We start from the raw sequence: 10,399 nt of genomic DNA, 5'->3' as shown, positions 1-10,399 counted from the left end.
AAAAAGAAAAAGAAAAGGTGTTCCGCATCATATGTTATCAGGGAAATGCACATTAAAACAACACTGTGATATCACTACACACCTATCAGAAGAGCTAAAGTCCAGAACACTGACAACAGCAAATTTTGGTGAAGCTATGCATGTGCGGGAGCAGGGGGTATATGGGAAATCTCTGTACCTTCTGCTCAAAGTTTTGCTGTGAATCTAGAACCTCTCTTTAAAAAAAGAAGTCTATAAAATGTGTATGTAAGAAAGAAGAAATGTTTATGTTTGTGGAACTTTATGAAGGGAAATGAAGCTTGGGACTTTAAGCTCGATGCAGAATTGATTCAGAGAGTCAACCCTCGAATCGCTACGGAGAGTCGTGAAGAACAGATATAAAGGGCCTGAACGAGGGACCTATCAACAACAGAGGAGAAGGACATTTTATAGAGTCTGAATGTAAGCTCAGTAGAATTTTGCAACGATTTTGACGCTGGGTGAGAGTGAGAAGGAATTCTGAGGTAAGCAGAAGGACAAATTCCAGTCATCACGTCAAGTAAATAAACGTCAAATCTGGTCAGCGCCAAGATGTTTGAGATTTATCTTACTGAGGTTATAGTTTTAGTATAAGACTCATAGAACTCAAATACTCTGCAATTTCTGGGTTTTGGATATTTCCTAATCTCGGTGTGGTGCTTATTTTGTAGCAGTTTTAAAATGCGATGGTAGACACTGACTTGAATAGAAAGAAAACAAATTTCTAGGAAGGATGATCAACAGAGAATTCCTGATGAGATCCAGCAGGATGCTCTCTTTCCTCAATAGGGGTTTCCGTAGTGTAGTGGTTATCACATTCGCCTCACACGCGAAAGGTCCCCGGCTCGAAACCGGGTGGGAACACTATCCTGTACTAAATTTTGTGTTCCTAAAACTTATAGCGAACGCTTGTCTTCCTAAAATTTACAGCGACCCCTCTAGGAACCCCGTCCATTCGAATCAATTACTACCCGCCTGTAAGTTGTTTACACTGTGTAACTCAGTACTACGAATGCGACTTGCTCTCTTCCTACACCAGATTTAGAGAGGAGGGAGCCCCATGGGAGCCCAAAGACAACAGGAAGCTAAAGAAGAAGGAGCATATATCTATGTTGAAAGATCCCGGCCTGGTGCTATTTGATGGGATTTGGAAGGAGGTCGAGTTGTCTGAGAAGTGTAACTTGAATTGTATAATAAATGTTACTTTGTTAGAGAAGACTAACAAAATGATGACTTTAAGAATTCTTTTTATATTGTAACATTTCCTTGTTTCTTTTTTTTTTTTTTTTTTTTTTGAGACAGAGTCTCGCTCTGTTGCCCAGGCTGGGGTGCAGTGGCTGTCCTCCGCCTCCCGGGTTCAAGCGATTCTCTTGCCTCAGCCTCCCAAGTAGCTGAGACTATAGGCATGTGCCACCACGCCCGGCTACTTTTTGTATTTTTAGTAGAGACGCAGTTTCACCATATTGGCCAGGCTGGTCTCACACTCCTGACCTTGTGATCTGGCCGCCTCAGGCTTCCAAAGTGCCACCGTGCCTTGCCCCTATTTAGTACTTTTAAGTTGTCAAGCCTTCTAGCTGTACTTGATATCATTGACTATCACTTTAGATTTCACCCCATTTTAAGGTGTCTCTAAAATCCAGTCTTTTGACAAATAACCTCATTCCCAATCGGGACCGTCTTCCCAGTAAGGACTGTCTTCATGGGCATGCGACCTACGCATTTGCACAAGGCCAGGCACTTGATTTAATGCTCTGCTATTGCTGGTTTGAAATTCCTAATTTTCTTAAACAAGGAATATTTCCATTACGCACTGCACTCATCAATTATGTAACTGGTTTTTCTCCTAAATGCTCACAAAAGGAGTAATCATCCAATGTAATCATTCCTTATGGGGAGAAGCAAAAAGCTGAGCACGATACTGCAACAAGGAATGTTATGAGGGAAGGCATTTGTAGAATGTAATAACTTGAAGATATAACTGATAATTTTTTTTTCTTTAAAGAGCAGCTAAAACATAACACTGTATCCAGGGTTTGATTAATTTTTTCCATCCTTTTATTTTTATCTGTCTAATAAATGATCCACAATTTCAGGTCTCATTTGCTTCCAGTCTCTTGTTAGGTTTTTTTGTTTTTGTTTGTGTTTTCTTTTAGTGTTTCACTAATTGTTCTTTTTATCCTCTCACGACGTTGTCATGTTTCTCCACTTTTCAATATATTCAGTGAAATTCTAGAGTTCAGAATCATGCAAGGAGGAAGTTATCACAACACTCAATTTATACAATATATATGTCTTATTTCCTTCCTTACCTTCCTTTTGAATTGTATTAAAAGCAAAACTGTTATGTGAAGCTGTAAGTTTCTTAGAAATATGAAAAGTAGCTACAAAAATTTAAACGTAGAAAATTGCATCTCAATTCTAGATGGTTGGTCTCTGGCATAGATTTAGCTAATTCATAGTAAATATTTCCAACCCATCACCATGTTTCTCTACAAAGTGCATCAGACATCGAGATTCAAGGTCTGCCACTTTATTAGGTATAAATCCAAGTCAGGTTTAACTAGTGACAAGAATTTACCTAAGTTTAGGGGAAGAAATTATTAGGTGTAAATCCAAGTCAGGTTTAACTAGTGACAAGAATTTACCTAAGTTTAGGGGAAGAAATAAGAGGCCTCGCTGGGATTTGAACCCAGGATCTCCTGTTTACTAGACAGGCGCTTTAACCAGCTAAGCCACGAAGCCTCACCTGTATTGTGTGGGGGTAATTTGTTATTTTATAAAAATTTACACCTCAGCCTGTCAGTGTTTCTACCTCACTGATTTTTCTGTAGTAACACAATACGACATTTCTGGATCTCAGTCAAAACCAGAGAATAATGTTCTTGCTATAGAATAAGAATAGGTCCTAAATTAAGAAGACCGTTTTCCTTTAGGAAACTGCTCTAAATGTCAAGAACACCTCCAGACTATAAGCTCTGGTGGCCAGGTAGAGAACTTGCTTGGTTTCTGAGAACAATTATATCTCATATGCTTAGCAGTGAATTTGCCTTCTGATGAACTTTCATTTCATTTGTTCATGCAGTGGGTAAGTGGTATCAGGAAAAACACTCTCTCTACATTTTTCTCTAACTTGACCCCCAATGATTCTGCCTGTCCAGCATGCAAAATATAGTCACCCTGGCCATGTCTGACTCCTTTGCAACATGAACTCGACCTCTAGGGTGGCGTTATCAAAATCAGGTAAAGGTGCAGATTAAATTCCTTGGGTAAATTTTTTCAAATAAGGTTTTACTTAGTTTGAACATCTATGTACTTAAGATACAAGTTACCTGTCACCCAACTACAGGCAGAGGAGACATAGGATAATCTCGATACACAATCCTATTCAAAAAGAACAAAAACAAGAGGAAAAAGAAAAAAAAAAAAAAAAGAGGTACACTGGTCTGTAGCAATTGTAGAATTCAGTGGGCACATGATGCTAGTGCGTTGATTGGAACTCAGTAATGACGTCTGAGAATGACTCCCTAGGCTCTTGGGTCCATCTCCTGGGTTCTTATTCCACACTCGGATTCATCCATTCTTTTAATAAGAAATATCATTTACTTGCAGCTGAATGGTTTTCTTAGCCTACTTCCTTCCCATAGTAGTCTGGGGGGAAGAGGGGTGAGGTCCAAAGTCTTTTCATTTTATGCTGTCCTTTATTCCTTTTAGTTCAGACTGTCAATGTTCAAATACTATAATTTTCTTCAAAAAATGTGACATTATGAAAGTTACTGAAGTTTATTCCTTTAGACCAGGGGTTCACAAACTATAGCCCACAGGCCAGATCTGGCCTTATATCTGTTTTTATAAAGTTTTATTGGAACACAACCACATTCATTCATTTAGGATTATCTGTGGCTGTTTCCTGCAACAGCTGATTTGTGTAATTGCCACATCAACTGAATGGCCCACAAAGCCTAAAATATTTACTATCTGTGTCTTTAAAGAAGAAGTTTGCCAAGCCAGGAGCGGTGGTTCACCTCCATAATCCCAGCACTTTGGGAGGCCGAGGTGGGAGGATCACTTGAGCCCAGGAGTTTGAGACCAGCCTGGCCAACCTGGTGAAACCCCCTCTCTACTAAAAATATAAAAAGAATTTGCCAGGCAAATGGTGGCACACGCCGGTAGTCCTAGCTACTTGGGAGGCTGAGGCAGAAGAATCACTTGAACCTGGGAGGCAGAGGATGCAGTGAGCCAAGATCCGGCCACTCGCTGCACTCCAGCCTGGGCAACAGAGCGGGACTCTGTCTCAATAAAAAAAAATTTTTTTAAAGTTCGCCAATCTCTTTTAAAACAAAAGCCATATTCATGAAAATAATGCCTTGTCTCCCTTTGGCTTCCCATAAAATGGCAGTAGGGCCACATTCTTAAGAGTTGTAGAATTATTGTTTAAACTATAGGATCCTTAACATATGTCCTTAAGAACCTTAGCAGTTTGTTTAGATACCACCTTAAGTCTCTCTATGGTATTAATAAAGGACTTACAATAACACCCTTGGCTTCATCTTTAGACTGCATTTTCTGATCGTGCTCTGGATCTGATTTTGCCTGGAAGTCTTTTCTTAATTTTAGCATCATTGTCTAATCGGGAACACCTGGGAATAGCAAATAGCTTTCCTTTCTAACTCAGTAAATTGTGGCTCATTTACATTTAGAAGTTCTCCCTTTAACTTATCTCTCTCATGCCATATTTTACAATAAATAGCACGAAAATGCTAGGAAATTCTTAGGTGAGAAGTAATTTGGAGACAAAGTTTAAAAAAATTTTTTTTTTTTAGGCCGGGTGCTGTGTCTCACCTGTAATCCCAGCACTTTGGGAAGCCAAGGCAGGTGGATTGCTTGAGCCCAACAGTTCCAGACAAGCCTGGACAGTATGGCGAAACCCTGTCTTGACAAAAAATACAAAAATTAGCTGGCTGTGGTGGCATGCACCTGTAGTCCTAGCTACTTGAGGGACCGAGGCAGAGGATTGCTTGAACCTGGGAGGTCGAGGAGGCTTCAGTGAGCCAAGATGGTGCCACTGTACTGCAGTCTGGGTGATAAAGTGAGACCCTGTCTCAAAAATAAAAATAAAAATAAATAAATAAATATTTTTTAAAAGAAAATGCTAGGAAACATCTTTATAATTCTGTCTGAGAATCTAATTAAATTATTCAGTTCATAGATTTGTTTCTACATTCCATAATAGTACAGGCAATAGCATTTCTAAACTTTCTACAATTTCATATCAAGTATCCCTTTTCTTGCAAGTTCAAATAAAATTTTATTCCATCCATGGCTTGCTTCTAAATTTTGTTAGGGTGAGTCCAAAAGCAGCCTCAATTGAGCTAATTTAGCTCCAATACAAAGATTATACCTCTGTGAGACTCCACCTATGCCCTGTAAATTATTTTCACTACAGCTGATAAGAACACAGGCTATTCTCAGTTGTTGAATGGATTCATGAATGGCATGAATTGATATGCTTACAGCTTTCCAGTGGTTCTTTCCTTGGCCTTTTGGAGTTTTAACCCCACTCATGCACAGATCAATATTCCACCGAAGACACAGAAGATCCCTCTGCAGACCTCTGGAGCTCTCTCTGTGCAGCTGTCTCCTGTCTTGTATTCTGTCCCCAAATTCTAATTGCTTTGACCTCCGTGAAATCCTTTGCGTTCTCAATTCAGTGACACAACCTAGCTCTTTTTGAATTCTCCCTTACTGTGCTAAGGCCTAAATCCCTAGACAATAAGCTAAAACATTTGTAAGACTCGCCTCATTTGTTTCTCTTCTCTCAGGTATTACAGTCCCGCACTGACAGCAGGTGATGCCTGAAAACAGTTATTTCACATACTTGTGTCCAGTATATTTTTCTTGTTGTTTGCAATTTTCCTAACAGTGAATTCTTCACAGGTAGAAGCAGAAACCCATGTCTCTTTTGTTGGTGTTCTTTTTCAAGTTCCATCCACATTGTTGCATGTATATCTACTCTGTTACTTTTTATATTGCTTAATAGCCTATGGTGTGCATTTACAACAGTTTACCTGTCCACTTTCCAATAATAAATATTAAATTTTCTTTCAAATTCAAAAGACAAAAATAAGGCTGTGATTAACTTTATCACATGTGTACTCTCGGTAGTTGTGTAAGATTTGAGGCAGTGGATAGGGTTGGGGAAGACTTATGCCTAGGAGCAGAGCAGTTACATCGTAGAACGTGAATATCCTTAATTTGAATAAGAAGTACTCCAGAATGGCTTCACTAATTTAAACTTCAACTAGCAGGACAGGAGGGTTCTTTTATCACTAGCAAAAATTAATTGTATTCAGCTTCTAGTTTTGCCAATGTAATGACAGTAAATGCGATAAATCTTTTTACTTTTTATTTCTGTGATTGCTAAAGATTTTGTACAATATTTGTTAGTCTTGACATATTTCTCTCCTCTAATTACCTGTCCTATCTTTTGCTCACTTCCTTTTGATCTTGCTGTCCTTCTCTTGAAGAGTTTCATGACTTCTTGATATATATATTAAGCCCTTGCCATTTTTGGAGACAATTCAAACATATTCTCCCATTAGTGCACCTATCTACATATTTATATTTCTACTGTGTCTTTTATCTTACATATTCTTGATTTTTTAATTTAAGATTTTTTTAGCCGGGTGCGGTGGCTCACACCTGTAATCCCAGCACATTGGGAGGCCAAGGCGGGTGGATCACCTGAGGTCAGAACTTCGAGACCAGCCTGACCAACATGGAGACCCCCGTCTCTACTAAAAATACAAAGTTAGCCGGGCATGGTGGTACATGCCTGTAATCCCAGCTACTCAGGAGGCTGAGGCAGGAGATTGCTTGAACCTGGGAGGTGGAGGTTGCAGTGAGCTGAGATCGCACCATTGCACTCCAGTCTGGGCAACAAGAGCAAAACTCTGTCTCAAAAAAAAAAAAAAAAAAGATTTTTTTAAAGGTGAGGGTTTTGCTATGTTGGCCGGGCTGGCATTGAACTCCTAGGCTCAAGCAACCCTCTGCCTCAGTCTCCCCAGTAGCTGGACTACAGTGGCTATATTCTTGATTTTAATGTAAGCAAATATGTCTTTTTTGGTTTTTGCCTTATTGTTTGTGCTTTTGAAGTTTTTAAAAGTTTTCTGCTCCTGGGTATAAGGATGTTCTCCTTCATATATATGTATGTGTGTGTGTGTGTGTGTGTATATATATATATATATTTTTTTTTAGATGGAGTCTCGCTCTGTCACCTAGGCTGGAGTAAAGTGGTACAATCTGAGTTCACTGCAACCTCCACCTCCAGGCCCAGGCGACTCTCCTGCCTCACCCTTCCGAGTAGCTGGGATTACAGGCATGCGCCACCATGCCCAGCTAATTTTGTATTTTTACGATAGACGGGGTTTCGCCATGTTGGCCAGACTGGTCTCCAACTTCTGACCTCAGGTGATCTGCCCGCCTCAGCCCGCCAAAGTGCTGGGATTACAGCTGAAGCCACCGTGGCCGACCATCCTTCATATACTTCGAAAAGTTTTATTTTTTACTTTCACATGTAGATATTTAAACACTCTCGATAAGTGTACTTTTAAAAACTTCACAGCTGATTGAGTCTGCTCTGTAGTTCGTGTTAAGAGCTAACAGTAATAGAATATTCTAAACATTTTTATGTCTATCTATATATGATGGTTTCTTTCTCTGATATGCTTTTCATGGAACCTTCCAGTCACCTCCATTCCCATCCTCAAGTCAGTTCTTTCCCCAGCAGTGGGAGACCTGAATTTCCTTCAGTGTTTGGTAGAAGTGGGAATCTCTTAGGTCATATCTCCTCTTCAAGGAATGGAACCTTGATCTGGCCAGAGACAGAACCCAGAGCCCAACAACCAAAGGCCTTCAGGAGTCCATTCCTTTTCCATGACTTCATAAGCCAGAGAAAGATCCTGATGTGGACCCAGGCAGTCCTGAGGATCACAAATAAGGCCTGGACTCCTGTTTCCTCAGCTGACGAGATTCTGAGGAGATGTCCTCTGACTCTCTTTGCTTGTCTGCTGCAGACCACACAACCTTTGCATATTTTGGTGCTTTCCTCTGATTACCTGAAAAACAAAGGGGCATGCCACACACTAGGTGTTCAGTATTGTTACATAAATTAATTATATTCCAACCCTACTTCAGGATTTCATTTCAGCTCTGTGTCCTCCAGACCCTAAATTTCCATTCTACGAGCTTCTTTAATGAGTTCTTAAATTCCCCATGACAGCTTTAGCACCCTTCACTGAGTCCCGTTTAGCAGACTTTTGAAGTTACAGTTACTTGAGGGTGCTTGGTAAGACTGAGATTCTTGGGACCCATCGTAAATCGCTTTAGTCAGGACGATTGCACGAGGGGTTCTAGAATCCACATTTGTAATAAGTCTCCCAGGAGATACTTTAGCCACAAGGATTGGATTCTCTGCTGTAACGATTGCGAGCTTTTCTGGGAGCACTTTGAGTTCTGGCGTGGTGTATTTCTGTGCAGCCCACACACAGCTCAATATGTTCCTTTTGTAGATAGGTTGCATTGTCAGTTTAAAGCATTTTGTCATTAAAATCAAAGAATTTGAACTGCCTTTGTGTCCACTAAACATCTTAAAATTTACCCCAAGATGAACTCGTTTTAATAATAAACCTTGGGCCCCCAATCCTGATGCCTCCAATGACATCAGTGTGTCTGGAGTAGAAGTTTGAATTCAGCAGGCAAAACGGTGATCTCTGGAGAAAAAATCGGGACAGTGCCTTTAGTGAAGTAGAAGTAGTAGGTGGTGTTAATGCTGTGGTTTCCATAGGGCACTCCCCTCCCCTCATCTCTCCATTCCTCCCCCTGCTCCTTTGTTTTTCTTTTCAAACAAACTAAAAACAAAAATTTCTCTGGAAAATTTTGACCAAGTGAGGAGACTCAGGAGAAGTGCTTGATGAACACACGCCTTATTTTCCTATTATATCCTCATATTTTAATACAATTCAGTAAAAACAGGAATAATTCAGTACTTCCTTAACGTTCAGAACAAATGCCTTTGTTGTTATAAAAAATGATTGCCTTATATCCAGCCCCAATCACCGGGATGGCCGAGTGGTTAAGGCGTTGGACTTAAGATCCAATGGGCTAGTGCCCGCGTGGGTTCGAACCCCACTCTCGGTAGGTTAAGTTTTCATCTCCAGACTCCTTTCAATACCGGCATTTAAAAAGTATGTGAAGGTGACTTCATTGTTTTTCTACCCCTTTGCGTTAACACTAACCCTTTTTGTCTTCAAATCTAAAGAAATCGCCTGAATAGGCAGTAGTGTGTGAATGATTCTCTACCACAACCTATGGGATTGCCAATAGAAGGAAAAACCACTCATATCCACCACTCACATCCATGGTCTGCTCCAGGGCTTTCAATTCCACCAGGAATTGAACCTCTGAGGCTATTTGACCCTAAGGCCACAGGTAAGAAACTCTAGGTTCTCAGTACCTCCCAGGAAATAAGAGCCACTCCCCAGGATTCTCATAGTTTCCAAATGATTGTACAAGAAAAGCGTAATTCTTAGCTAGGGCTGTCTCTCATACACTCCGGAGAGCATGGTTGAGTCCTTCTCAACAGAGTTTATCTTGTTTTTTCCAGTTTGAAATGTGAAAATGATCCCTCAGGGAGTTTTACTTTGCATTTAACTGGTTATATTGTCCTTGAGCACCTTTTTATATGTTTAAAAGCCATCTGTATTTCCTTTTCTGTTACATGCATACCATTCTGTGCTAATTTTTCTACTTAGTTGTTAGGTCTTTTTCTTATGATTTGTAGGAACTCTTTAAATACGGCTTGATTAAACTTTGTTTTGACATGAATCACAAGTAGTCTAGTTTGTTGTCTTTGAACTTTGGGGTGGCTTGGGATGTGTGAAAATGGGTATCTTTGCAACCACCAAAGTTATCAGTCTTTTCTTCAAGTTTTATGTTTAACTTAGATATGCCTTTCCCCATTACGAGGTCACTTCACAAAATAACTATATCTTCTAGAATATTCTTTTTTATATTTAATTATTTGACCTCATTTTTCCCTTGGTGTAATATGTGAGGTATAGATCCAATTCTGCATTAGTTCCAGCAGACTACCACTAATCCCAACACCATTACTGAATACTCATATTTCCCAGAGTGATTGAAATGACAGCATGCTAAATTCGGTTCCCTTTAGAATTCATAGGACCTTGTGTCTCTGAGAGAATTTGAAAGAGTGGACTTTGGAACTCAGCAATCAGATGTCCTAATTCTGGCTTTCCCATTGAATCTCTGAATCTTGATTTCCTCATTTGTTAAATAGAGATTCTAATTCATGGAAGGCAGT

The 10,399-nt window shown here is 39.9% G+C and overlaps 3 non-coding genes across 3 annotated transcripts; 2 read left to right on the top strand and 1 right to left on the bottom strand.

Moving 5' to 3' along the window:
- Nucleotides 1-809: 809 nt before the first annotated feature.
- Nucleotides 810-882, top strand: TRNAV-CAC. Its single transcript has one exon. It is a non-coding gene; the product is annotated as a tRNA-Val (tRNA).
- Nucleotides 883-2,686: 1,804 nt separating this feature from the next.
- Nucleotides 2,687-2,760, bottom strand: TRNAT-AGU. The gene has a single exon. It is a non-coding gene; the product is annotated as a tRNA-Thr (tRNA).
- Nucleotides 2,761-9,130: 6,370 nt separating this feature from the next.
- Nucleotides 9,131-9,213, top strand: TRNAL-UAA. Its single transcript has one exon. It is a non-coding gene; the product is annotated as a tRNA-Leu (tRNA).
- The last annotated feature ends 1,186 nt before the right edge of the window (nt 9,214-10,399 follow it).

The sequence above is a fragment of the Mandrillus leucophaeus genome, unplaced genomic scaffold (assembly GCF_000951045.1).
Source record: "Mandrillus leucophaeus isolate KB7577 unplaced genomic scaffold, Mleu.le_1.0 Scaffold392, whole genome shotgun sequence".
Taxonomy (NCBI): domain Eukaryota; kingdom Metazoa; phylum Chordata; class Mammalia; order Primates; family Cercopithecidae; genus Mandrillus; species Mandrillus leucophaeus.
This window is presented reverse-complemented; position numbering and strand designations above follow the sequence as displayed.